The sequence below is a fragment of the Rhinolophus ferrumequinum genome, chromosome 3, assembly GCF_004115265.2.
Source record: "Rhinolophus ferrumequinum isolate MPI-CBG mRhiFer1 chromosome 3, mRhiFer1_v1.p, whole genome shotgun sequence".
Lineage (NCBI taxonomy): Eukaryota > Metazoa > Chordata > Mammalia > Chiroptera > Rhinolophidae > Rhinolophus > Rhinolophus ferrumequinum.
In genome coordinates this window covers 59,720,250-59,747,769 of record NC_046286.1, presented here as the reverse complement: position 1 = coordinate 59,747,769, position 27,520 = coordinate 59,720,250, and the positions used below count along the sequence as shown (strand labels likewise).

At 39.4% G+C, this 27,520-nt stretch overlaps 1 protein-coding gene across 1 annotated transcript in view; it reads right to left on the bottom strand.

Moving 5' to 3' along the window:
* CRYBG1 (crystallin beta-gamma domain containing 1) overlaps window positions 1-27,520 on the bottom strand; it is a 175,626-nt gene that overhangs the window by 99,774 nt on the left and 48,332 nt on the right. The gene's annotated exons all lie outside the window — the stretch shown is intronic.

Genomic DNA, 27,520 nt, shown 5'->3' with positions numbered 1-27,520 from the left:
CAAAAACTGTAATTTCAATCAGCAGTTGGGAGTGCATGGAGATGGAGGGCCAGCTGTACGCAACGTTCTCTGTCATTTTATGGAAGAGAATTGAACACCCTAGACTTAGCATCCGAGAGGGGGTCCAGGAACCAATCCCCTGCAGATACTGCGAGCCAACTGTAGTGAAGACTTTGGGGAGTTAAAAGATATAAGCAGATTTTGGCCTATACAGGGATGAGTGCTCCTAACCCCTGCATTGTTCAAGGGTGAACTGTATTTCCCATCAGCCAGAATAAGGAGTCATTCTTCAAAACCTGCCCAGGATTGTAGATAATTTGGAACTCTCATAACATGCTTACAAATAAACTTTGATGACTTCACCATGTGGCAAATAGAATTCTTTTAAACCCTATACAGAAAAAAAAAATAGAGATAGGTAGGTAAACAATTAGATGGGCAGACAGCTTTTGGCAGGAAAGCAATCCAATTTAATTCGATGATTTCTTGGTGGCTCTACTGTCATTGCTCTTTTTTTATTATTAGTTTCAGGTGTACAAGACAATGATTAGATATTTACACCCCTCACAAAGTGATAACCCCAACAAGTCTACCACCCCTCTGACACCGTACATAACTGTTACAATACCATTGACTATATTCCCTATGCTGTACTTTACATCCCATGACTCTATATACACATATTTTTTTAAAAATTATAGTTGATATTCAGTATGTTAGTTTCAGGTGCACAGTGCAGTGGTTAGACATCTACATAATTTATGAAGTGATCCCCCAGATAAGTCTAGTACCCATCTGACACCACACATAGCTTTTACAACATTATTGATTATATTTCCCATACTGTATCTCACATCCCCATGATTATTTTGTGACTACCAATTTGTATTTCTAATCCCTTCTGTCATTGCGCTTAAGAAAAAATTTGTCAGTTTCCTAAACATTGGAAATGAAAGGGAAACTGAATCCCAGTTAGGGAGGGATCTGGGCTGTGCCAGGAAAAGAGAGTTGTTCCTAGGATTACAATTTTATTAGACTTACAAGGAATGGAAACCAATGACGGCAGAGAGTTCTAGCACACTGGTGGTTGCTTACCCAAAGCCCATTTTCTCTATCCAAACCCCCAGCCTTGCCTCCGCCCCCTGACATTTTCTTTGCTAATAACCTTGATTTTGTTTAGATATCCATCCTCCATGTACGTGTCTCATACACACACATACAAGAGGAAGCTGCTTTGGCCCGGTAGTCAGTCGTGATTGAGCTAATCCTGGCGTCCGGCGATTGATTTAGACATATGCCCACACATATTTCTCTTGCTGACATCACCACATTGATTTCGGTCTCCCTGACCCTCTAAAGTGTTTGTACTTTGCCCTACTTATCTGGTCAAATTTTTGCCAATGAGATGTGACTAAGTCTGCTGAAAGAATCAGTGGAAGGGCTTTCTTTCAGAAGGTTTACAAAAAGAAATAGCGCATTGCCAGTTCTTCTTCCCGGCAGGCCAGTGTCCAGCCTACATGTGATAAATGTGACAGCCATCTTGGGACCATGAGTGGCATTAGCCTAAGGAGAATATATGAAGGAGAAAGCAGCGCAGAAATATGAGAGCAGTTTGAGTCTTCAAACATACTTTTGAGCAGCTGAATTAACCAATCCTAGATCTGCCCTCGCTCTAAACTTCTTGTTGTGTTACATAACAAATGCCCTAGTCTTTAAGCCGTTTTGACTTAGGTGTTCTGTTATCTGCAATTGAGCATCTTAAGTGATACAAGATTTGATATATTTCTTATGTGTATAATTAGGGCTGGGGATAAAGATACTGAAGCAGGAGAAGAGCTTCGAATGGAGAGGAAAGGAACTAAAAATCCAGGGCTTTAATATTTCACAGAAGATGCAGAAGCTTTGGTGGAATTTCTACAATGTGCCAAGGATAAAAAGATAAGTAGGGTAAAGCATTAGTACTTTAGAGGGACAGGGAGACATAAATCAATGTGGTGATGTCAGCAGAAGAGATATGTATGGGCATAATTTGGAGAAATCCATCGTGTACATCTTTGTTTTGGAAAACATTCTCTGTATCATAGAAAATGTGAAGGCTATACTAGCATCAATAATTCCTTTTTGTCTTCTCCCAACTTTATACCATAAAAGTATTATTTGTATCTACTAAAGATAATTCAATCAGTATCAAAGGGAACTGAAATAAAAAATAATTTCTTTAGACCCATCATAATTTTATTCTGGGGCTGGCCCGGTGGCTCAGGCAGTTGGAGCTCCGTGCTCCTAACTCCGAAGGCTGCCAGTTCGATTCCCACATGGGCCTCTGGGCTCTCAACCACAAGGTTTGCCAGTTCGATTCCTCGAGTCCCGCAAGGGATGGTGGGCTCCGCCCCCTGCAACTAAAATTGAACACAGCACCTTGAGCTGAGCTGCCGCTGAGCTCCAGAATGGCTCAGTTGGTTGGAGCGCGTCCTCTCAACCACAACGTTGCTGGTTCACTCCTGCAAGGGATGGTGGGCTGTGCCCCCTGCAACTAGCAACGGGCCACAGACCTGGAGCTGAACTGCGCCCTCCACAACTAAGATTAAAAGGACAACAACTTGACTTGGAAAAAAGTCCTGGAAGTACACACTGTTCCCCAATAAAGTTCTGTTCCCCTTCCCCAATAAAAAAAAAAAAAGGTGAATTAAAAATAATAATAATAATAATTTCATTCTGCATAAGTAACCATGCAGAACAGTTTACTTCCTGCAACATTTCATGCCATATATAAGCACTTAAAAAAACAGTTCTACCTTCTGAAAGAACATGTTGAAGATAACCTTTGAGGCAAATCTCTCCTCAGAAATTAGAGTCCATATGTGTGAAGGGAGAGAGAAACAAGTGTAGCTCAGGAGAATTTAGATAACAACCAGAAAGTACGTTAAAACCGAGAAGGTGTTACAGTCTTATCATGGATGTGCATCAAGACCTGGTTTTACTACAGTAATTATTCCACTGACCCTGAACCACAGTGCTCACCTGTCTTTCTGCTCACAAATAAGCCAACAGGAACGGGAAGCAAGAGAAAAGACCATTAGAACTTAAAAATCGAGTCCAACCATTTGTGGTCTTACAAATTGTAAAAGTAAACAGGAAATGTATAGGAAGTCTGCCACTTTTAATATTCTCCCTTCCGGGAGAAAATTATATGTGTCCACTGAATGAATGAATCTAGAGAGTGCCGAGATAAACACAATCTTCGCTTGCTTCCCACGTCTTGTGTTGTTGGAGGTGGGCCCCCAACACAGAGTTCGCTCTTCCTGCTAGATACTTATGCTTTGTGTGATTAAAAGCCTGCAAAGGTGCACTTTCTATATATTTTGATTGTGATCCAATCCCTGACTATAGGGTAGGATCCTTTTGCCTGCAAGTAACATTAAGTCCAACTCACAGAAGCCTAATCAAAAATGAAATTTATTATCACATAGCAAGCAAGAGGGGTGCCTTTAAATTGGTTTAATCAGTGTCTGTTTTCAGTGGCTGCTACAATTCTGGTCATCATGTACAGATATAGTAGCTTCAGAGGATAAAAAAGACTATCTCATCCTGTGTATCTCTCTTAGAAGTGAGGAAGTCTCTCTAGAAGCCACCTAGCTGACTTCTCTTCATGTCTCATCCTGTACCAAACCAATCGCTGGACCAACCCCTGGCAGCTGGGACCAAAGGGCCTCACTGTGCAGAGTGGGCACCTGAGCAAATTGGGGTTCTGCTCGGAACAAATGAGTAGGGCAGGGAATGAAAATGATGTTAGCATGTGTTACATCACCTCCCTAACTTTGTCTGGAAACATTTTCCCCCCACTTAGTACATACATTATTGGTAGAGGGAGAGTTGATACATGTCATGACTGAATTTGAATCTTCAAAAGAGAAACTTTCTCGATTTTGACCTCATAGCATGTTGAACCCAGGGAGCCTGCTTGCTCTCCTAATTTGAAGATAAACTAATAAGACTTAGCATGCTCTCCAAGAGTGTATTCTATACGCTTGGGGTCATGACATCCCAGATGAAAGGTAGCTTTCATTTCTCAACGGCCAGAAGAAGGAGAGGACTATTACAGATAGTCCAGGGAAGGTCCTTGCTTCACCCATGGTTCCGAAGCCGGAAATGCTGAGGGTTATGGTACAGCCAATAACCTCCCTTTGAGGGGGGAGGAGGAGGATGAAGTGTTGGCTGACACCCCTTTCCTCCTGACCCAGATCCAAGCAGCATGGCCGTACACTTGGTCACAAGGCCATTATTTCAAAGTTGGCTCCAGGACTTGGTTGGGAGGTAAAGCAAGGCCAAAGGATGTGTGGGCCGAGAGGGCTTCACAAGCAGAGCTCAACTTCAGGCCAGATTCTCACCAACCCCACACACTCGGGCCATTCCAGGGGCATTTTCCCCTTCCCCCCTACCGTCAGACGCAGATCTCCTCCTCAGAGCAAATGTATCGCACAAGTTGGCCTCCTGAAGCACAACCTGCACAAAATGTTACATAGAAATAATAGGCCTAGAATCATGCTGGACGGTCCCTGCGCCTTAAGTTAACTTTTTAAACAATATCTAGCATTCATTCTTTCAGAAAGCATTTTTAGCTCTCCTACTCTGTGTCGTATATCAAAGCACACAAAGGTGAGCAAACCCACTCCCTGCCCTCAAGGATATTAAGGTCTTGTAGACATAGTGACTCATCAGGTGGGCAGCAATATATTAATTCTGAATAATAGTTACATATGGAGTTAGACATAGATAAGTCTCCCTAACCTAAAAGCCAACCTTAATAAGTATTCGCTACAAGAAAGGCCAATTGGAAATTTTGTTAATTTTTCTTTTCCAAAGGGTACATTTTAGTTTAACTCCAGATGAGTAAGCCATAGGTGGTCATAAGAAAGCCTGAGCCTGGCTCCCTGGTGAGAAAGTTAAGATTTGTGAATGGAAGTACTGTTTCCTTTGAATTGTCACTACTGGTTCTTATTAAAGACAAGATCTCTTGGGTTAAAAAAATAAGACAAACTAAAATAAAATTCCCCAAATGCTACATACTGGTGTGGTGTTTTAGCAGAGGATCACTTATTAATTTCTAATTATAATCTGGACTTTTCTTTTTTTTTCTTTTTAACGCAGATACTATGAGGCCAGAAGTGAAAGACTTCCAATGTTATGAGTGTTTTATTTTACTCAGACTCATAAATAATTGGAATATCTGCCAGCTCATTCAATTATTCTCTATGTTTCCTTTTTACTTGGCTTGCTTTTAAACACCAGACTGACCTTCTCCCTGAAGATTAAGTTGCTGGAAAATTAATAATGGCAAGATTGTTTACCCTTTCCTGAGTTAAAAGAGCCACATCGCTATTTCTAGACAAATCCAAGCTTTGTGAGGCTTAAAGCTTACATAATTTGGGTGGCCCTCTTTACGAAAAAGAAAACCAAATATCTTGCTTTTTCAAAATTTCTAATACTGGGGCTTCTCCTAAGGCCTTGGGAGTGGCCCTTGAAGCTTAAGCTTCATTTGCTGCCTGTAAATCCACCTCAGGTTCTCCGATTTTGGTCTGCTCCATCATATTGTTTCTCTAGCATTTAATATGTAGAGCCCAATATTAAGCAAGTCAGACGAGTGTTTTTTATCTAATCATTCTTGCTTCAAAGATAATGAACATATAAAATAAAATAAAAATGACATTAAAGTAAAGGTTTAGGGTTAACTATAAGGTATAAATTGAGGCAGTACTGCCATCTATTGTCTACTCAGAGTTATTAGCGTGTTCTAATGATTGGAGTTGGAGTTGAGATTTGAAAGTTACCAAAAGATGCCTTCATCTGCACTGAGTTATTTCCTCAAGAGAGCTTCAAACACCAGATATTAGAGTCACTCTACTGAATTAAGGCAGTGCTTGGAAGTAAGCCTACAGAAGTTTCCTGGCCACAAAGAAATGGAGAAAACTTCTAATTCACAACAAACAGCACTAATAGTACCTGTAGTATTTCTTTATTGCGACTGCTAAAAGGTAGAGAGTGACCATTTACTGAGCAACTTCTATCCTGCTAACATTAGACCTTATAGCAAATTACGGACACACACCATAAGATCATTCTAGACCTGAAAAGGCCCCTAGTGATTACCTGGTACAGTCCCCTCAATGCAGATTTGAAGAGACATTGGCTCTAAGAAACCATGAGACTGACCGAGTTGTTCCACCCATGTGTGTGTGGAACCGGAAGCTAGGCTCTTATGTCCAGGCTCACAAAGAAGCATCTAATGACAGTGTGACAATAGAGCCATGTAAATCTGTCCTGTCTTCAGGGTGGAAAAAAATCATAAATCTATTTCCCTTGGAAAAATCAAGGGTTTCCAATTTATAGCATAGATTTTTCTTTCAGAAGCAATGTTGTATTCAAATTTATATTTTTCTCAGCTGAATAAGAGGCAGAATATGGCAATGGTACACACAGAGATTTCAGAGTTATACTAGCCTGGCCGTCAGCTATCTGATCTTGGGCTAGATCCTTAACTTCCCTAAACCTCAGTTTCCTCATCTGCAAAATGGGGAATACAATTAGATTGTCATGGGAATTAAATCAGGTAAGATTCATAAAATGCTTAGCCTAGTACTGGCACATAGTAGGTGCTCAATAAGTATCAGCTATTTTAATTATATATATGGATGTCAGCTGACATTTCCTGGATAATATCTTACTATGGAGCATGTGGATGGTACTTTGAATAGCAAGTTTATCAGGTTCAACTATGAAATGATATCGAAATGAAAATGTCTGAGTTGGAAGATACCTTAGAGATAATCTAGAGACCCAGCGATCTCATTTTTCATATGAGCTCATTGAGACCCAGGACATTCACTGTTCAAAGTCACAGGCCAATTAATGGAAGAGTTGGGGGTAGACAACCCACCTAATTTCCCAGTTCAGAGACTAACTTTAAATTCTCTGCAGACGAGTTTCATGATCACAAAATCCCCAGTTGGATAGAGAAATGAATAAAATTCTCTATGCTTATACAAGTTTAAAAAATCCAAAACATCCTCATGGTTTTAGCTATATACCGAACACTGTATCATCAATGCAAGTACTTAGCGTCAGCAAACGGTCGTCAGTTTTTAATGCAGATACTCTGCCATCTAGCGGTTGCACAGGAGCAACGACCCTTTTTAGGAGTATTTTTGTAAAAACGTGCACACACTGGTGCGGTTGGGCTCTACTCCTCCCCATGGCCTCCGTCTCCCCGAGGCCCTTGATTTCTTTTATTTTTTTAAAGCAAGAAAGATATTTATTGCCATTCACCGCTAAGCAGATTGGCAGATGCCACTAACAAATGGTAAAAGAAAAAAAAAACTTCTATGGCTCATTATTTCCATAAAAAAAACACTATTTTTCAGTTACCATTTCTGAAATAGAGTATAAAACCAACTATAAATAAAACAATACACTTGCCGTCAAACCCCAGTGCAGTGTGCATCTCTAACCTTGGTGCTTTAAATGGTGGCTGGAAGGCTGGGGGCCGTCTCCCTGGGTGCTGTGTGGGACTGAAATGTCCAAATTCCCCTCAGTTCTGACCAGTGGAATGCAGGTCATCTTCTCTCCAACAAAGACCGGGGACCTTTGCTATAATAATTCCATTTTGTGAAATCTAGGCTTTGAGTGCTACAGGGTTTGTGAAATTTAGCCAAGCTATCGCAGGACTAATAAGGTGTCAAGGTTCGTCAGCAGTCACTCCACATGACTAACCAAACATGAAGCTCACCCAGAACCAGGCTGGGCTCAACAGGTTTGGCTTTATTAGTGGGCTGGTCTCAGAGGAAGGAAGGATTCATTCTGAACAAAAGCAGAGGACTGGGGAACAAAATAACCTGGGCAATCATCACCCAAAACCCCAGGAGCATTGGGGAAACGAGGTCTGTGTCTCAAGGAAGGGCGCAGGTTTATTGGGAGTCTCAGGTGTCATGCCTGATTGCACATGCTCTCCCTTAGAGGAACTGCAGATCATGGCCTTTTTTTTCAGCGTCTCTTTATAACATTCAAGTTGGACAAGTTTAGTTCTCAGTCGTCAAAATGTAAAAGAAGTTTTCTTGATTGTTGGTATTTTGTTTTTAAGGCTACCCAAAGTCCTACCACCTAATGGCAGAGAACAGAGAATGTAACTTGTCTTTTGGTGGCATATATAATCCCCAAAGAAAGACGAAGAAAGATTGACTGACTTTACTAAGCTCCTAAATAACACATTAATCATGCAAGAGAGTATTTTAAATTGCCATCCTTTGCAACACAAAATAAAGCTAGTGGTGATTATCTTACCACGGAGCAGGCAAGGAGCAGGAAGCCAAGCAGATGGTTCTACAAGGGTAGAACACCACTGCTAAATCACCAAGGGTAATTCTGGGGAGTCATCCCTGAGCACTCCTGCGCCCATCACCCCACTTCTGATCACTGGGTAAGAGGCCCTTGTCATGAGACTAAGCTGCTTTGTATAAGAACTCTTTTTCATGTTTTTTTTGTATAAGAACTCTTTGTCCGCTATATTACAGGGAAGCCAAGGGTGTTAGCCAGCTCTTAATATAGACAGTCCCCAATTTACGATGATTCGATTTATAATTTTTTGACTTTGCGAAGGTACAAAAGCAATAAGCATTCAGTAGGAACCATACTTCGAATCTTGAATTTTGATCTTTTCCTGGGCTAGCGACGTGAGGTACAAGCCGCGGCTTCCAGTCAGCCCCGAGATTACCAAGGTAAACAACCAGTACTCTATAGTGTATTCATTGTGTTAGATGATTTTGCCCAACTGTAGGCTAATGGAAGTGTTCTGAGCACGTTTCAGGTAGGCTAGGCCAAGCTATGATGTTCGGTAGGTCAGGTGTATTAAACACATTTTCAACTTCAAATATTTTCAATTTATGATGAGTTGATGTGGATGTAACCCCATCGTAAGTCAAGGAGCATCTGTATTCCATCGGGACTAAAAGGAGAAATTTCTCTCCTTCTTAAGTGCTAAGAAACTTTCTTTTCTTTACCTGTTGTCTTTAGACGATGTGGACTGTATACCTGATCGTCAATCAATTTTAGTTCTATATAGAACTTTATGAATGTGTGTTTCTGTAAAGTATTGTCTACTCTGGCCTTACCACACTATTATTCCTTTGGCTTTCTGATCTTTACCTATGTGCACTGATAATTGGATGCAAATGACTGTGAATCCTTTGGAGGACGAAGGAATGGGGTATCGGTTATAAATACATGAAACATGTTGCTTCCACCTCATCAGTATCATATCCTGGTTATATTTGTCCATTCCAACTACCGCTATCCTAGTTCCAAACTTAATTATCTCTTCAGTTTAGAGTTTTCCAGCTATTCTCGGCCATCTCGTCTCTCGTGCATCCTCTAACCCATTCTAACGTTAAAAATAGATCGAACATCTTATGTTCTCTTGTTTGGAAGCCATTAGATGGTTCAGCACTGCCTACAGAACAAAGTCCTCACTTCACAGTGTAGTACTGAAGCTTTTCCACCACAGTCTAACTTTTCAAACATAGCTTCCTTATGTGCCCCGTGTTGCAGGCAATTTTGCTATGTTTTACCTTCGTTATAGTCCTTGATGGCTTTCTCCCATCTCAGAGAATGAGTTCCTTAAGGGGCTCATGTATATGACTCCCTCCGTTTCAGCCACCACACAGAACCACATCTGTCACATCATAGATGTTCAGGAGGGGTTTACTGGGTGACAATACAAAGCTCTTTCGGCAAAGATGGTCTGACTCATAACTACAGCAGCTGCTTGCATGTCTGTTGCTATTTATGACTGTTTCAAATACTAGAAAGCTTGCATTCAAAGCACCTCTTCCTAATCATGACAGTTGCATGCTAGGCTGGTCTGTCTGTTGTTATTTTCCAGAAGTCTATGGTGATGTCACACACTTTGAAGTTGACTTTATAGCAGCTTTAATATGCATCATCTGCTTCCCTTGTTTACCTCTGCTCCACCTTAGCTCACTGGTCCAAAATGATTATAGTGCCAACAACAATTTAAAAAAGTCTGTGAGCCTCTGGGGTCCCTAAAGAACCCGCCATCAGACTTGTCTGCCTTAGTGAGTCCTTCCAGGCACTCAAAGAATTATCTTCATCATTCCTGAGCTTTGATAATCCTTGCATTGTTGCAAATATTATTACATACTTCAGAGCATTTCTGGACACAATAAAGCTTCAAGTGACATTTTGTAATTGTTCCTTGTATCAAAAATTTTTATCATTTACCATATTTGCTTAACTCACAAATACCTACTTTTTCTTACAAATCATATACTCTCAAATTTCTCACAGCTATAATTCGGAGATGTAAAGGCTCTACTCAATATATTCTTACTATGTGGTGGTATGTAAATCTTATAAACCTAGAAGTGAGAAATGAGTCTTTAAATGTTACTTGTAAGACATCTAAAACATTCCCACACATACTATTGTCCTTATAATAAATGTCCTTTGATAATAATACAAACCTGAAAAAAATATTTTCAAATAGCAGAGTGAGTCTCTTTCTCTTTTTTTTCACTTTTTCAAGACGGTAATTCTTATGGAGGTTAGTTTTTATGGTAATTTTCATAACTGTCAATTTCATCATGTTTGACTGCTCAATTTCCAAATACCTGGCAGTTGTTCAATAATTAATGTAAAATGCTCAATAATTAGTACATAATTGCCTAAATCACATCTTTGGCTTCCCCCATCCACCTGCATCAGATGGGAAAACTCCACAAGGGACCAGAGTTGCTTAAGAGCCTCCTAGATACATTCTTTTGAAGTGACTAGAATTATCATCATTTACTTAATGAATGAGTTCAATTAGTGTCTTTAACTGGTGCTAGTGTTACAAAAGAAAACTCTAATTAAAAATCATTTCTAACAAGAAGTAATAATGCAAAACATATTACGGACACATCAGGAATACAGATTTACTGACTGAAGACAATGAAAAGGTTATCAGGAGAACAGGCTGATATTTATCATCTCACCTCTTACAAACTGAAATCCTCTAAGGGGTGTGAGGCAAAAAGAGATTATCACTGAATCCCTACTCTCCATCTAGCTTACTAAAGTTGTCCTTACAGAGATGTTAGTAACAGGTACCAAATATCAGCTTCAAATTCCCCACCCTGGGGGGTACTATAATACCGCTCTAACCTCATTCTCCTCGCTCTCCAAACTCAGCTTTTCAGTTGTGGTCAGGAAGATTTGTTTGCTCTCCCCTTATGTACAATTTGCTTCATTATTTATATGTCTTTGCTTGGGTTTCCTATGAATTTTTTCTCCTTTCCTCTTTGCAATCTTGGCTATCAAATTCCATCCTCAATTTTCAAAATTCACTCTCTCCGGGACTTCACTGATTGAAATGAATCTTGTGTTTCCTTACCCCTTAGCGATCCTGTTTATACTAAAGGAAATCCCAACTTACAAAAAGGTCGTATTCCAAAAATCTTTTTTTTTTTTTGAGGGAGAAAGAAAAGAAAAAAACGTTAATGTGAATCACAGAATTGTTCCAATATTGGTTTAAAAAAATAAGAAAGCAATAAAATAGTCTGAGAAATAGTGCTTATTTTTCTCAAGTGCAGATTATTTCTCAACAAGTATTATTGAGAAAAAGTGGATTCAGTTAGAAAGAGATGATTAGAGAATTTTTCAGAGATTATAAAGTGGCTTTACAGGGCTTTTGTTGTTAGCAGATCTAGATTATTATTTCTAATTTCACATCAGAACTCATGGCTTCCCCTTTCCTTCATACAAACATATCACTAGCTTACTTTCGGGCTGTCCAGCCATCAACTGCATGATCGTGATGAAAGGAGACACAAACATTGGAAAGAAAAGAAGAAGAGGAAGGTGAGAGAGGAGGGAAAGAGGAGAGAGTTTCCTGGGCCAAGACTAGAAAGAAAGAGGAAGAGAGGAAAGTATTCAGAATAAGGTGAGGATGTGCTTAGAAGGAAAGAAAATGCCTACATGTGGAAATCATATAGCTGAGGAAGGAGGGTAGAGACAGAAGAAAAGAGGCGGCACAGCATGTGCACAATTCTCTAAGGGAAAAACCACAGGCCCCCTGGCCACCCATGCTGAATGCCGAGGTACGATGAGGCTCAGGACAGGCATTTGTGCCCAATAGCTCTTTATGCCTAAAGGACTATAGGGTGCGCAAAATTCAGGTGAATGACAGTAACTGGTCTTGTACTTTTAGGTTGAGTGTTATGAAGGACCATATTTGTAAGTCAAAACCAGTCAAATATGACAATTTCACGTGGTTCACACAGTATTATTCATTAAGGGTTCATATTATTATTTCCTGTGAACATAGATCATTTCTCAATTCAATTATGGACGTTTGCAGTGTCAACAACCATGTCATCTATCCCTATAACTTGAACTCAGTAGGTATAAAATAAATGGTTTTACTTGCTCAGGGATGATAACAAAGAAGGTTTTTCTTGTGGCACTGACTGATTGAGACGCCAGGCTTTCAGCACCGAGAATTGAGTCACTAAACCACAACATATTCTGCCCCAAGAAAATATTTATTTTGTTTAACAGGATTTTAAATTAGGGAGTGTTATCTCATCAGGTAGGCTGAGGACTTGCGAGTCAACAAGCTCTGTGTACACAGGAGATCTTTATTTCTGCACAAGATGAAGGTAGAGACTTTCACAATGCTTGGTTGTGCAAGTCAGGGACAAGATAACAAAGAAAAAAATGACTGTATTCATATTTTTCACTGAAAAATATCTTCATACTGCTTTTATAATAAAAACATTTAAATATTGCCAATACTTCAAAAAGAAATAAGCTTGTTTCTTATAAATCAGATAATAGGACATATCAAAATGCCTCTAAAACATGAGCAATTGATAATATCAAACAGTAGACATACAAAGTTATTAAAATTTTTCATTTGCCATATTGTTTAAAATGAAAGAAAAAAGCTATTGGCATTTCCCCAGCTTTAGCAATTGCTTTTTACTTAAAAAAAATCAAAATAATATTATAAGTAAAATTAATTTCCCAATCTGTCATATTTCTTCCCTTTAAAATGATAGAAGCTTAGGAAATGGTCGAAATGAAGCTTTTCTCTCTTGTTACCAAATTTAACAGTTATAACTCATGTCACCAGACTTCAAATATGAGGAAATCATGTAATTGTAATTACTATTAATTTATATATTTTTTGAAAACAGAAAAGGTTTGACATGAAAGCATAACACGAATTATTCCAAGGATTACTCATTTTATCCTGTCACTTCCCCATCAAATAGTTTGTGTTACTGATAGAAAGGGGAGATATTGATTCACCTAACTAATCACTTGGATTCCCCACTTAAAATGCAAGCAAGTTACTGAGAAGGCAAAACACACAAGGATTTACTGTTTATCTGGGTATCAGCCCAGCCAAGACAAAGGGATGGAATCTGACTTTCGTCCCTTCGCCCTCCGCCATGGCTCTTTGCATTTTCTCCCTTTGCCTCCTCACTGCAGATCCCCAGGATTTTCTTGTGGTTCCATGTCAACTGTTAAGCAGAAAGGTGATCGGATAAAACTAAATAATATGCAAGAACATTCACTGGCTCTGTATACTGAGATGAACAGTGTCCCTCCAAAAATCATGTTCCCCTGGCACCTCGGAACGTGACCTTATTTGAAACAGTCTTTGCAGATATAATTTGTTGAATTAAGATGTCATACTGGATTCAGGTGGGGTCTATCTAATCCAATGACTGATGTCCTTACAAAAAGAGAGACATCTGGACACAGAGACACAGACACACACAGATATGGAGGGAAGGAGGCCCTCCGTGATGCTGGAGGCAGATGGGAGTGATGCAGCTACGCGCCAAGGGACTCCCAGGACCGCTGCAACAGCCAAAAGCCGGCAAGACGCACGGAAGGCTCTTCTCACGAGGGGGATGCATGGCCCTGCAGACACCTTGGTTTTGATCCGGCCTCCAAAACTGTGAAAGAGTAAATTCCTGTTGTTTTAAGCCAACACATTTGTGGCACTTGGTTAGCAAAGTAATACATGGTGCTACTCTGCTGAGGTGAATGTGCATTGAAAAAAGGACGTAGGAGAGGGCCATGTTTAACGCAAAGAAAAGAAATAACAGCTATATTTGGCATCAATAAAAACCCAAAGGAGAAGAAATGTTTAGGAAAGTGGGCCTTCTGAGTACCTTTTCCATGCAACTGGGCATGTACCAGCCTCTTCCCTGGAGGTGTGGGCCCGGACTGGTCCGAGTGGAGCACTTTTGGAGGGAAGACAGAGAAATGAAAAGAATGCATGCACTTTGCCATCCAGGGCACTCCAAAGACACTCCTAAGATGAAAAATGCTGCCTCAGGAAATAAGAAACCCTGACGCAAAACCAAGAACAACAGGAGCACAAAGAGGGAATCTCTGAGTTAAAGAGAACATGGTATATCTCTATACCATGCATCCCTTTAAACCCAATCAAAATTACACCATATATCAACGTTAATGCCAGGTGGCTGAAAGAATTAAATGTAAAAAGATCAAATCACAAAGAGGTTTAGAAGGCATAATATGGCATGTTAGGAGATAATACAGTATGTGAAACAACTTCCTAAGATTAAAAGCAATGGATGAAATTCAAAAGAAAAATACTAGTAATTTCACTAGGTAAAAATTTACATTTCTCATACTTTTTTTTTTTTTTTAATGAAAGGCCATCACAAGCCAAGAAAATATTTTCAGCAAAAATATCCAACAATTGGCTAAAAGCCATACTGGGTAAAGAAACCATACAAGCATATAAGGAAAATATCAAACCCAGTAAAATGGGTAAGAAAGATAAATAAATTTCAAAGGAAGAAAAGAAGGGTTAATGAAGATATTTTCCCAACCTCACTAGTAATCAAAATATGCAAATTAAAGTAACAATAGATACAATTTAGAAATTAATAATGCTCAAAGCTTTTACATAGTATTGGGTGATATATCGTTACAGTCTTTTAGTAAGCAATTCATTAGTACTTATCAGGAGGCTTAAGAATGTTAATATACCTATACTCTGTGATTCTACTTCTAGGAAGTGTTTATCAGAAAATAATCAAAGAAGCATTGAAAGATTTATTTACCAAGATGTTTATGGCTGTGTTATTTGTGATAATAAAATTTACAAACAACTCAATCAATTCAGGTAACGATTAAGTAAATTATGGAATATCCATGTTATGGAATGCCATTTATCTTTTAAGTTGTAGGGGTCAAGCCTGTAATATAATGGCAAGTTGAAAAGTGGAATAAAAAATTGTGCATCAACTATGTTAAATATCCAAAAATATACAGAAAGAATATACGCTAAATTTTAACAGTGGTCATCTCTGGCTAATTGGAGTAATTTATGAGTAATTTATGTTCTCTTCTGTATTTTCCACAATTGTTATACATTCTCTTATAATAAGAAAAATATTTAAGAACATAAGTTTTAAAACTCGTAATAGGCTCCTCAGGGAAGTCTAAATTAGGATTTTGAGTGGCAGTAGCAGAAGGTAAAACCCAAATGACAGAATAGACCTTTTTACATAATCTAATAAAATATTAATGCACAGATTCCCCCTGCCCATCTCAATGTTTTCTCCCCAATTCCGCAGGCCAATACCCCCAGGTTATTGTTAATTATCTCATGAGAGTCACACATTTTTTTCTTGGATAGTTTCCAAGACACAATTTGTTTTTACAATTTGCAAGGAAAAAAATACTTGCAGGGAACCTCACCCTGTTTAAGGCAATCAACATCTGTTTTGATGTTTGTCCGAGAATTAAAAAGTAATTATTGAAAGGTAATTTTGCAGCTAGATTGAGAGCACAGAAATTGACGAGAATAATTTTGTTTTGTTTCTTCCTGTGCATAATTTCAAAATCATTTATTCTACTTCAACAGGGGACAGAGTACAAATAATCAAAGGGTATCCTGATTCCATTCCTTGTGTCAGTTTTCAGTGCTCTGTATCTTTTCATTCCTCCTGTAGCTCCCTTTTGTCATCTACATACATTTCATAGAACAAATCAATAAATTCACAAAATGAAACTGGTAAAGATTTCCAAGTAACATTTTTTATCTTTCACAATGATTCTGGATAAAATCTTCTGATTTAGTATTCTATAGTTCTCTTTTAAATCAGGGGTTGGCAAGCCATGGCCTACAGGCCAAACCTGGCCCACCGCCTGTTTCCATAAATAAAGTTATACAGTAACAACCACACAGTAGCTGTACTACAGAAGTGTCCATGGCTGCTTTTGTGCTATAATGGCAGAACTGAGCGGCTGCAACAGAGACTGGATGGTTTACAGTGCCCCAAATATTTACTATCTGGCCCTTTACAGACAAAATTTGCTGACCCCTGTTTTAGATCATAAACTCCTACCAGCTTCCGTGGCAGAGTATCTTCTTTTTTGCACTGTTATAACCTTCACTGAAGAGGAATAAACACTCCTAAAACTCGAAACAATATTAACGTGTAATTATAATACAACATAAGCTCAAGTTTACCCAAGTCTGGATAAATTCAAACACAGGAAAAATTCTCCCACAAACCTAGATGTAGGTCCAAATCTGAATAATTCTTTGATTTACTTAATTTGCTTGACTACTGTTGCAGTTTCCCCTCAAAGATGCTCTCCATGACCCTCTCCTCCAGGTAGTCATGCCTCTGTGTAGTTCCCTCTCTCAGACAAGTGATGATTTCTCACTTCCAAGACTCGGTCACAACGTTGTGGCTTCTCTCTCATCACTTGTTCTAGGGGAGGCCAGCTTCTGTGTCATTCTGGAGAGGCCCACTTGGCAAGGACCTGGGACCTCCAGCCAATAATCAGGGAGGAACTGAGGCCCCCTGAGAAGAGCCACGTGAGTAAGCTTGGAAATGAATCTTCCAGCCCCAGTCCGCGCTTTGTAGGACTGCAATCCTGATCGACACTTTCATTGCCACCTAAGAGAGACCCTGAGCTGCATCCACCCAGCTAAGTTGCTTCTGAATTCCTGACCTGCTCAAACAGCGAGATGATAAATGTTTATTGTTTTAAGTTCCTAAATGTTGGTGTCTTTTGTTACTCACCAGTAGAAAACGCATACACTGATCTCTGCTACCACTCCCATACCCCGGTTTCTAGCTATTAAAAGCCATCTGCACGAGACTGTCAGGCCTAAGACACGGTCCTTGAAATGGACCATGAATTAGATCTAGCTCAGGTCACAAGAGAAATATCATGGGCTTCCAACAAATCGGAGAGTTTCCTCTATACTATAAAAACTCCAGGTTTATGCCAGCCATTAAGGCAGTTCTTGATTATTCCACTCTAGCTATAGCGACAATAGTCAAAGATCGAAATGAGTGAGACAATGGGTGGGACCGGGGAACAACACAATGTACACCCCAGGAGGACTGAAAACCCACCAGAAGATGTCATTAACCAAACTCCCACAGCGTTGGGAGAATTCAAACTGCAACTTCTCAGACCAGTTTAGGCTTCCAAAGAGCTGTCAGTCCCTTTTCTACTTGTTCCAGAAGAGGTGAATGATATCAACAACATTTACTTTTGTGCAGCGCTTTGTAATTTGAAAAGTAGTACATTTATGTATATTATATCTTTAATCTGCACAGCAACCCTGACTTGCAGGTTTAAAGTAAGAGTCATCTTATTTTTTGTAAAGAGAGAGAGAATATTAGCATAACAATAGAAAATAGCATCTAATGATTTCTGTGCAGTATGAGGATGTTTTGCAGAGAAGGTGTAAAGCCCAGAAGTTTAATGGAGGGGACTCAGAGACCAATTCAGGGGTCCAGCGAAGACAGGCGGAGGTGCACCTGGGGGGCCCCATGGTCTGGATTCTACCAGAGAACACCATGTTTTTTGACTGGTTCAGTACCCAGAGTATACTCACCACGATAACCTCTGTTTGGATGGGAGTATGACACCCCTGACCCTCATTTGTTCAAGCCCCCCTGATTCTCCTGAGAACATGCTTAACTTCCTGGAGGGTACGTGTTGGATGTCCTTCATCTTTGTATCCCCAACGCTTGTAGGACAGTGAATTCACATAGAAGGCACTCAATAGATAGGTGTCTGAGGAAGGAAAGGAGGGAGGAAAAGAGGAAGGGGGTAAAGAAGGGGTTTGAAGTACAACATGGTTTTGTTCAAGCGACAAACCCTATTGTGTTATAAAATATATTAAACAAAGTTTGGGTAATTTCTCTTGATGGACCTCCTTGTGTTTAAATTTTCCGAAGTGGACAAGATCGGGCAGAAAACATTAATGGCAGTACAAAGTTGGGGAGAACAGCTTCTATTTGAATTAATGGTGACTCAGCTCCTAAGGAATCTAGGTTAGGAGGCACAATTAAGCGACTGTTTACTGGACTGTTTCACTCTCAAAGGGCTTCAAGAGACAAGAGGCATCTAGAAGACAGCAATGATTTTGCTATGCTGAAATTAATGTTCCGGTCCATAAAGAACATAATTGGTATTTATAGTGATGTTACCTTTAAAACAGGGCCCCGCCCGCAAGCACGGGTAATGTGATTGATGCCTAAACAAACAATGTAAAGAAACCCCTCCATGTCAACACAATCTATGGGTGGCAAAGTCATCATGTCACTGGTACCCACTGATAACATCAGTTCCTCGAGTCTAGAGTGGACCCACACTAGCTCTTGGCCTTGAGAGAATTCCTAGGGAGCCAGTCAAGCCTCAGCGCAGAGGACCCTGCAGGGTACAGACACATTCCAAGTGAGTGTGCACCTTCACAGCACAAGCCCCATGACAAATCATTTAAAGTGCTCAAAACAAAGCTACAACAACCCATTGAGCAATGTGGCTATTTCCGCATATGTCTTACCCCGTCCTGATGTAATAGTCCCACCTACAGGTAGAAAGATTAAGTCAATAAAATAGAACCCAATGCCATGTTTCAGGTTGGAGTATTTGTTTAACCGGAACAGACAATTTGTTTGACCATCTGGGTCTATAATCCCCTCGTCTTAGAGTCCACCTCAGACGTAACTCCCAAGATGGTTTGGCACCTGTTTGAGTTTAGAAAGACTGTGTGAAGAAAGTATCGAATAGAATGAAAGTGTCTACTTAAGAATGTATTCATATATCGCTTAGAAAGGTTGTAGACTATTTAGAGAGAGGTTTATTCCAAAGTAGGGATTAGGAGACTGACTGCCAGAGGGCCACATGGACACATTTTTAAGAGGCCGTGGGAACTAGTCTACAAAGGTGGCCCCGAAAATTCCACCCCATCTTAGTACTGCAGGCTTTTCCCCTTTTGAGCTGCCTTGTGAGACGTGTTAGCTACCCTGGGGGAGAGGCCACCTTTAGAGGGGTTGTGGGGGAAACCCTTGGAACCTGACCAACAGCGCGAATTGATGTCCTGGACATATATGGCCCCAGTGAAACTGTTCCCACTCGCTCCCAGCTGTTTTAGCTGAGTTGTCATTATTGTGACTAAAGGAGCCGTCTTACAAGTCCCAGCCTCAGCAGACATCACACAGAGCAGAGACAAGCTGATCCCATGTGCCGTGCTCAAATTCCAATCACTAGAAGTGATAAAATCATTGTTATTTTAGGTCACCAAACTTGGGGATGGATGTTACACAGCAATAGATAACCAAAACAGGCTAAAGTCACGTAGCCTTCTGCTAAAATCTCTTTTTTAGAAAAATGCCACAGTTGGTCATTTTTTACAGAAATCATCCACAGAAAACCCAGTTGTTCTAAGAGTTTATTAGGTAGAACCTGGAGTCTTTAGAAGAAAGACTTCAGAAAGAATAGAAAGATTCATACTTCTATGACATTGTATATATTTCATAAGTTTGATCTCATTTTAGACGAATAGATCAGTCGGGGAGAACAAATAGAGAATCAGCTCAGCACTACTAAGTACTTAGGATAATGGTTGTTTAATAGTTTCACTGGGCGATCACTACATCCCAAACACTGTGCTAAGTGCTCTGCATTCATTGTCTCACTTAATCCTTACAACAAACCTGTAAAATAGATGTTATTACCTGCATTTTACACAGATGAGGAAACTGAGGCTCCAAAAAATTAAGCAATTCGCCTCAAGTCACACGGCTAGGAAGTTGTGGAGCTGGGATTTGCACACTGTCAGACTGACTCAAAAGCCATTTAACTAACGAATGTATTGTATACAGCTTCCACCTGTAGTAATAAAATAGTTTCATTATCCAGATACCTTTAGGTTCAGAGACGAATGTGTGCTGCTGTAATAATAGCTAAACTAAAAGCCACTTTTTGTTCTTAAATAAGTGACTCAAAGTACCTTGCATGCAATTTGGCACTGTTTTTTAGCACAACTACGGTATTTGGTCCGATGCAAGCGATATAATTCTGGCAGGAGACAGGAAAGTTTCTCATATACAGTATGGACATCTGTCCTTGTGTTAGATTATCTTACATTTCCTAAAACACTGTTTGTTATGTGAAAGGGAAACCTGAGGCACAAGCATCTGATTCCAATGATTTACCCAGGTCAGCCCTCCTGTGAACGTTAGCACTTAATTTGCCCTCTACTTTAGCCGGCCCCACCCATCACACCTATTTTTCCCTTCTTTCAAAAGCACACAGTCTTTCCTACACAAATACATGCCATCTTTTGATGACTCAGAGAGGGTCCCTTACTAAATAACCCCATTTAACAAGACTATACATGGCAACATATACCACACAGAGCCAGAAAATGGAAGGAAATGAAAAGGACATATTTTTGTCAAAGGGTAAATTTTCCAGGTTATCAACTCTGCCAGCCCTACAAAACACTGAAACCGTCCCCAAAAAGAGTTGTTCTAAAGCCAAGCGAATGGCTAGTTTTGGTTGCTTCGAGAACTTTAATGAACAACTTACTTTCACAAAAGATCAAGGGAAAGCATCTCTTGTTTATCTGATAAAAAGTTGGAGGAGAAGCCACCACACCTCAGAATACCTGATCTGTTCCTTCCACAAAGAACCTTCACAGACTCTCAGGTTTGCGAAATTGCACTAGAATTTAGGATGATGCTTTGATTGGTGGAAAGGACAATGAACTGAAGGATTAATATGCTTGCTGCATGCCAAACATTTGTGTGTCATTGCATCCTTAGAGTAAAAGGAGAATGTGGTTTGGTATCAGATGTAGCCATCTCTGCTACGTCTAATATGGGCAAGACACTTAATCTGTCTGATTGTCAGATTCTTTACCTGTAAAATAGATATGATGATACAACATACCACAGAGTTGTCAAAAGATTTAAATGAGATGGTCCTTGTGAAAGCACTTTCCACCCTCCCAGCCCCACCATGATGCCCCTCAAGTTGCAGAGGACGCAGCGAAAGAATTTGGGGAGAGTTCAGATAGTATGGAGAGAAAATTCCAATGACAAAAAGTGACCAGAGAGGCGAGACTTCTGGTGATGACAGAAACAGACAGCCATGTAGGGTCTGACAGGGTTAGTCCTGATGGTCTCTTTAGGGGAGGTGAATAATCAGTTCTCACTATAGCCTTTTCTGGGCACTGGTCATCTAGGCCACGTGTACTGGGGATGGGGGAGGAGAAGATGGGGGCTATGAATGGTGGCCTTACCAGGAGGAAGGGAGCTCTTTGGTCTTCTGCATGCTCATTTAATATGTGCTCAGTGAGGGAAAGAATAGAAATAATTCTGGCTTTTCACTGGAGTGAAATGGTCATGTGAATCTGTATCATCATTAGATGTTTATTAAAATGTACATGTGAACTTCCATATTTTTATTTGGAAGTTCAGGAAAAGCCAGCTGACTATCCTTTAAAGAGGGTACCAAAGAGGACAAAAAAACACATTTTATTACGCTTGTACTCTATGTTCCTAGAAAAGTTGCTTGGACATGGAATTTTATAAACCAAATATTATTTATAGCTTGCTTGTTAAAGGAAGTTATTTTGCAAATTGCAGAGTACTTTGCAATATAAATGGTCCTAGGTTGCCTTGTTTCTGTAGTTTTGCTTTTGATATGTTAGGTTATCTTACGTCATAGCATATGAGAGAATGAGGTGGAAGAAGGAGAGAAAGGAGAAAGAGAAGGAAGTGAGAAGAAAGTTAATCTGCCAGTATTTTAAAAAACAGGACCCCCATAGTTCAATTGGAAAAGTACACTAGAGCCAAACTTAGATCATTTTAGTGCTTCAATGCATCTCTTGTACTGACAAATAAATAGGCATGTGCTATGTTTATATCTACATTTATAACAGAAATAAAAATGTTTGTGCTGCAGAGAGTTTTACATGAAAACCGCTCTATAGATAAAAAAACTTCCTATAAAATTAATCCAAAAAAGCTAAAGAAAGAAGTTAAATGACTGAACTGTGGCTGGGAGATTTAACAAAATGTATTTGTTACGAAAATGTCTTGTTCATAAAAGCAACCAATTCCAGCATTTACTTTCATGAGTCAAGCTCCTTTTAGTCTGCAGATGATATCAAGACTCTCTACTATTTCAACCCAGATTATGATTCTCTAAGATCACTTCATGATTTTCCACAGATGAAGGAGTCATTATAATGTCAAAGCATTTTTCCACACATCAAAAATTACATTAAGGCAGCAAATTACCAAATGGTGGCCTGGTAGCCTCCAAGAGTTAGTTGAACTTGTCTATAGGAAAACTTCACTTCTAGAGTACGCTAATCACCATTCTCCTCTGAAGGCCTTAAAAACTGCTCTTCACCTGTTTTACCACTGCAACATCACTGTTTTAAAGTGAAGCTCCTGAAAAGGGGGATCGTGTGAGTCACATTTGTTTTAGGCACCCAATCTCCAGGCTTGTTAACGGCATTTTCACATCCTTATCCACCCATTGAACCAGTCCCATTACTTGAAAAGAATCACTCGGGGGCAGGGACCATCTTTCGTTATCTCCAGTAGTCCACATAATAAACATCATGGAAGAGACAGTAAATGAAGTTGCATATGAATTGTCCCAAGTTAGAGTGGCCGAAGAAGGACTGAAATATGTGCTTTTATTCCTGGAAAAAAATGAAATAAAACAAAAATCTATTTCCTAGATTCTTGACAATGCTGCTACCCACAGAATTGTATTTGCCAGTGTTGCCCAAATAATATGCAGCGTACCTTTTAAACGAGGAAATGGGAATTCTAAGCATTTGTGTTATTTAAAAAAAAAAAAAAAAAGGGAGAATCAGATGAAGGAGAAATGGAATAGACCAGAATAGCAAGAAAAAAGGAGCACGATTATCTGGGAAAACAAGAATTATTTTTAAAAGGCTACTACAATTTTGAATTCATAATATACAGTTTGAAACACTAATAAGAATAATGTTGACAGAAGAGCTAATTAAGGGCCAAACCACAAAGTTATTTATACAAAATCTACTTAACTTCTTCTTAAAATATTAAATATGAGATATCAACTTTCGTAAGGCATGCAAACAGTGATACTACACTTATAAATAGAAGAAATGGGTATCGTACTGAAATAAGAAAAGTCCTACAGTTTTTTAAATTTAGTTATTATCGTGTTTCCCCAAAAATAAGACCTAGCCGGACCATCATCTCTAATGCTTCTTTTGGAGTAAAAATTAATATGAAACCCAGTCTTATTTTACTATATTATAAGACAGGGTCTTTATAATATAATATAATACAATACAATATAATATCAGGTCTTATATTAATTTTTGCTCCAAAAGACTCATTAGAGCTGATAGTCCGGCTAGGTCTTATTTTTGGGGAAACACGTATACTTCATAGTCTAGAAGTAGACACAATCTACTCATTTAACTAGAGATAGTATTCAAAATATTTAAAACTAGTTAGACACCAAGTAATTAAAACAGACACCTAATCAATCCAAATGGAAACTGGTCAGTATGTTTTATTGGTGGGTATCTGCCATGTATCAGTTCTGCATACAATGAAATGATTTGCAGCCATTAACCTTTTTCTAAAATTTTTTTTGAGAAATAATTAATCACACGGAAAATTCTCGTCATATCTTTGAAGTGAAAAATAAAGGGCATTTTAATATATACATTTACTTACAAACATATATACACCCATATACATAGAACAATTGTAATTTTTTTCAAAAATATAAAACACAATATGCATATGGCAAAAAAGCTGGAAAAAATACCTACCAAAATGTTGAAAAGAATTCAATGATTATTTCTGAAAAATGAGATTTCTTTTCATTTCACCTTTCTGCATTTATATAATTAAAAAAATAAGTACATGTTATTTTTAATAGAAAAATATAATAAAAAAGAATAGAAATAAAAAATGTATCAGTCATCAAGGCTTCCTACACACCTCTACCTCAAACAGGAGATATCCATTACATTCCAAAATCCTCCTTGTCTTCTTTTCATTTCCACACTGGTAAAATGCATTATTTATACTTACTGCCTGCATTTCTTCAGCATCTATTCATACCTTAACTCCTTACTATCCAGCCTCTGGCCCTGTCATTTTACCAAAACATAACGCTCAAGTGTTTCCAATGATCTATTCATCATTAAATTCAAGTCTTTGCTCAGTCCTCATTCTTCTTGAATTCACTGCGCTGTTTTGACTTCATTCTCAAAATTCTTTCACCCCATGCTCCCCACAATGCTACGGGTCCTGGCTCTCCCCTCTTGTGCTAATAAGCTCTGATTTTCAGGTTCTCGCCCTACTACCACTTCCCATCTCCAAACTGGGCTCCTCAAGGCTCTCTGGCCTCTTCTTCATCCTCCATTCCTTGATGTGTTTAGACCAGCTTCTGTCCTGTCTCACCCTGCAAGACCCCCTCTGAGAAATGGGTACGGACAGATGAACAGTGAACATGGAAATAGGGTATGCACTTAAATCGGGGGCCATTCAGCCATTCTGTCATTCATCAAACATCTATTGAGATCCCCTGGTGCCAGGAAATATACTAGGGACTAGAGATTCAAAAATATTGTTCCTGCCCTCAGGAGTTTACCAACTGCTAAAGGAGACAAACGTGCAAAGACTAAGTACAAATGGCTGTATGCGATGTCAGAGGGGTAAGTAGATATCACACAGTGATATAAATGATATCAATGTGTGAGGGATATAAATGATAAATGTCTAACTATTAAGAAATAAATGAAAAAAATGATACAAGGGAAAAAAATTATGCTGATGGCAACCACTTTGAGCACCTCTTGTAATTGCAGAAGTCAAACGTGACTTGTATTCATCTTTTGTTGTCAGTATATATTGAGCATTACAATTTCAATACAGTTTTTTCCTTTCTTAAAAAACCCCACACTAAGTACAAAGGAGTTCCGGGCAATATAAGAAATATGTGTATAGGCTGCAGTGGAGTACAAGAAGGAGTCACCAATTCTAATGAGCAGAGGTCAGAAAAACCCCATAAACTGACATCCAAACCCAGAGCACTGAAAGAAAGCTGAATTTGGGGTGACAAGGTGAGTGCAGGAACCTAAAACCAAGGGAAACTTGAGACCTTAGTGCACAGACTAATAGGATAAGACATTGAATTACATCTGAGGTAGGGTCCAAATGACTTCCTGTGCCCTCTACTTTGGAGGGCCTCTTATGAAGGCTAGAGGCTCTACTCTCTCAGGCTTAGCCCCAGTGGTTTTAAAGGCACTGGGGACCCAAACTCCCAAGAAACAGGAGATCCATAGGTATGGGTCTCTATCATCTTGAACTTGTCACATATAAAACCAAACGCTTTTCATCACCCATCTCCCCCATTTACAAAAATGATTTTACATCAAGTTCCATTAAGGATATGACAGGTGTAACTTCATTTTCCAAACCTGAAACCCTGAAATCATTTTCTACTCCTGGATGCTCCCGTTACCCATATCATCACCTGCTAACTTGTCATGATTCTCCCTCCATTATTATGCTGATGCATGACTCTTATTTTCCATTGCCACTGTAGCCTCCCAAATCCAGGATCTTATACCCTGAGGCCTGAATAGTGACAATCATCTCTCCTGCTCACTTTCCCTGGCCTCCTGTCCACTTCATTACTTCTCTCTTGGGTGTGTCGACTCCCTCAATTTTCCCAAGTGGCACGGCTTCCTGTCTCCATTCCAGCGCAGACCCACCCCTCATGAAGCCTTCCCGCAATGCCGGGAAGCCTCCTTAGAGAACTATCCCTTCTGCACGTGTCCATGGTTCTCATTCTCCTCACTGCTCTGTCCGCACATCGACTCTTACCCTAACTCCTCTGGTCTTTGGCATTATCAGCAAATGGGGCTTCCCCCATAAGTGAATGCACCAGAAAATGGAACATTACCAAAAATGTAACTTTACAAAAGACATAAACATTTTGACAGCAATTTTGGCCAAGTGAAGTATGTGCTTCTTTGCCCTCAAAATATGCCGAATGTAGTTCACCTTTTCCTTTAATATTTGGAATCAAATTAAAATGTACAAAATGACTACATTGTACAGTCTGAACTGGCGGGATAACTTCTGTATGATCTCATGTGTTGCTGTAAGTCGATGTTAAAGGTTTCTGATCTGTTAGACTTAGGAAAAACTGCAGAGTAAATCAGAGGGCAAAGTTTGTTAGATTGGCACTTGTACAGATGCAACTCTAAGTATTATGGTCTGGCCTTAGGGACGGCTTCAGCTTTCTGTACAGAAAGGAACAGAGACTTCAAAACATCTATATTCTCTGCTCAGAGGACTTTTTTCCCTGTCTTATTTTAAATTATAAATTTAATTTTATAATTAAATTTTATGCATTTCTAGAGGCTGTATTTTAAGTTAGTGGAGTAACATTTCTGTGCTTAACTTTCCAACATGACCATCTTGTCACTTTAAAACTTGGAAGGAACACAATGTTAATTATATTTCTTTATCTTTCTCATGGTACTATGCTTATTGTATACATGTAATCAATGTCTACTGAATCCATAATTATGAACCCAAGTCATTGCCCAGCTCTTGTCATTATGGCTATTAACAGGATGGAAAATAGCTGTAAGTTGATGGTGAGGTTGTTCAGGCCGAAACAAAAGTGGAGTTTGGAAAAGGAATTTAGAATTAATTTTGAGGTGTTAACAGTAAAGAACTGATAAGATATGCACTCCAGCCCTGCACCAATGATGGAAGAAAAAGCCACAGAGAGAGTCTAAGAGCCTTTGATTATCTTTACAGAAATTGGACTTTGGGACACACATGCTTAGGTTGGTAGGCGGATGGACACACAGAGCAAATCTTTCCATTTTGCTCTTTTGGGTTTCTTTCCAACATACAGGGCTAGCACTAGGGTGAGGCAGAGAGGCATGACCCTGAGAGCAAGCGGCTCCCTACGGTTCACACCCTAGGTGCCTCTCCTGACTCACCCTGGTCTCAGCTCTGCTGCCACAGTCTCTTCCTCACTTTTCGACATCTCAGTTGCCAGTTTGTAGGCCTCCTTATAAATTTCTTAAAAAATAAAAAAATCT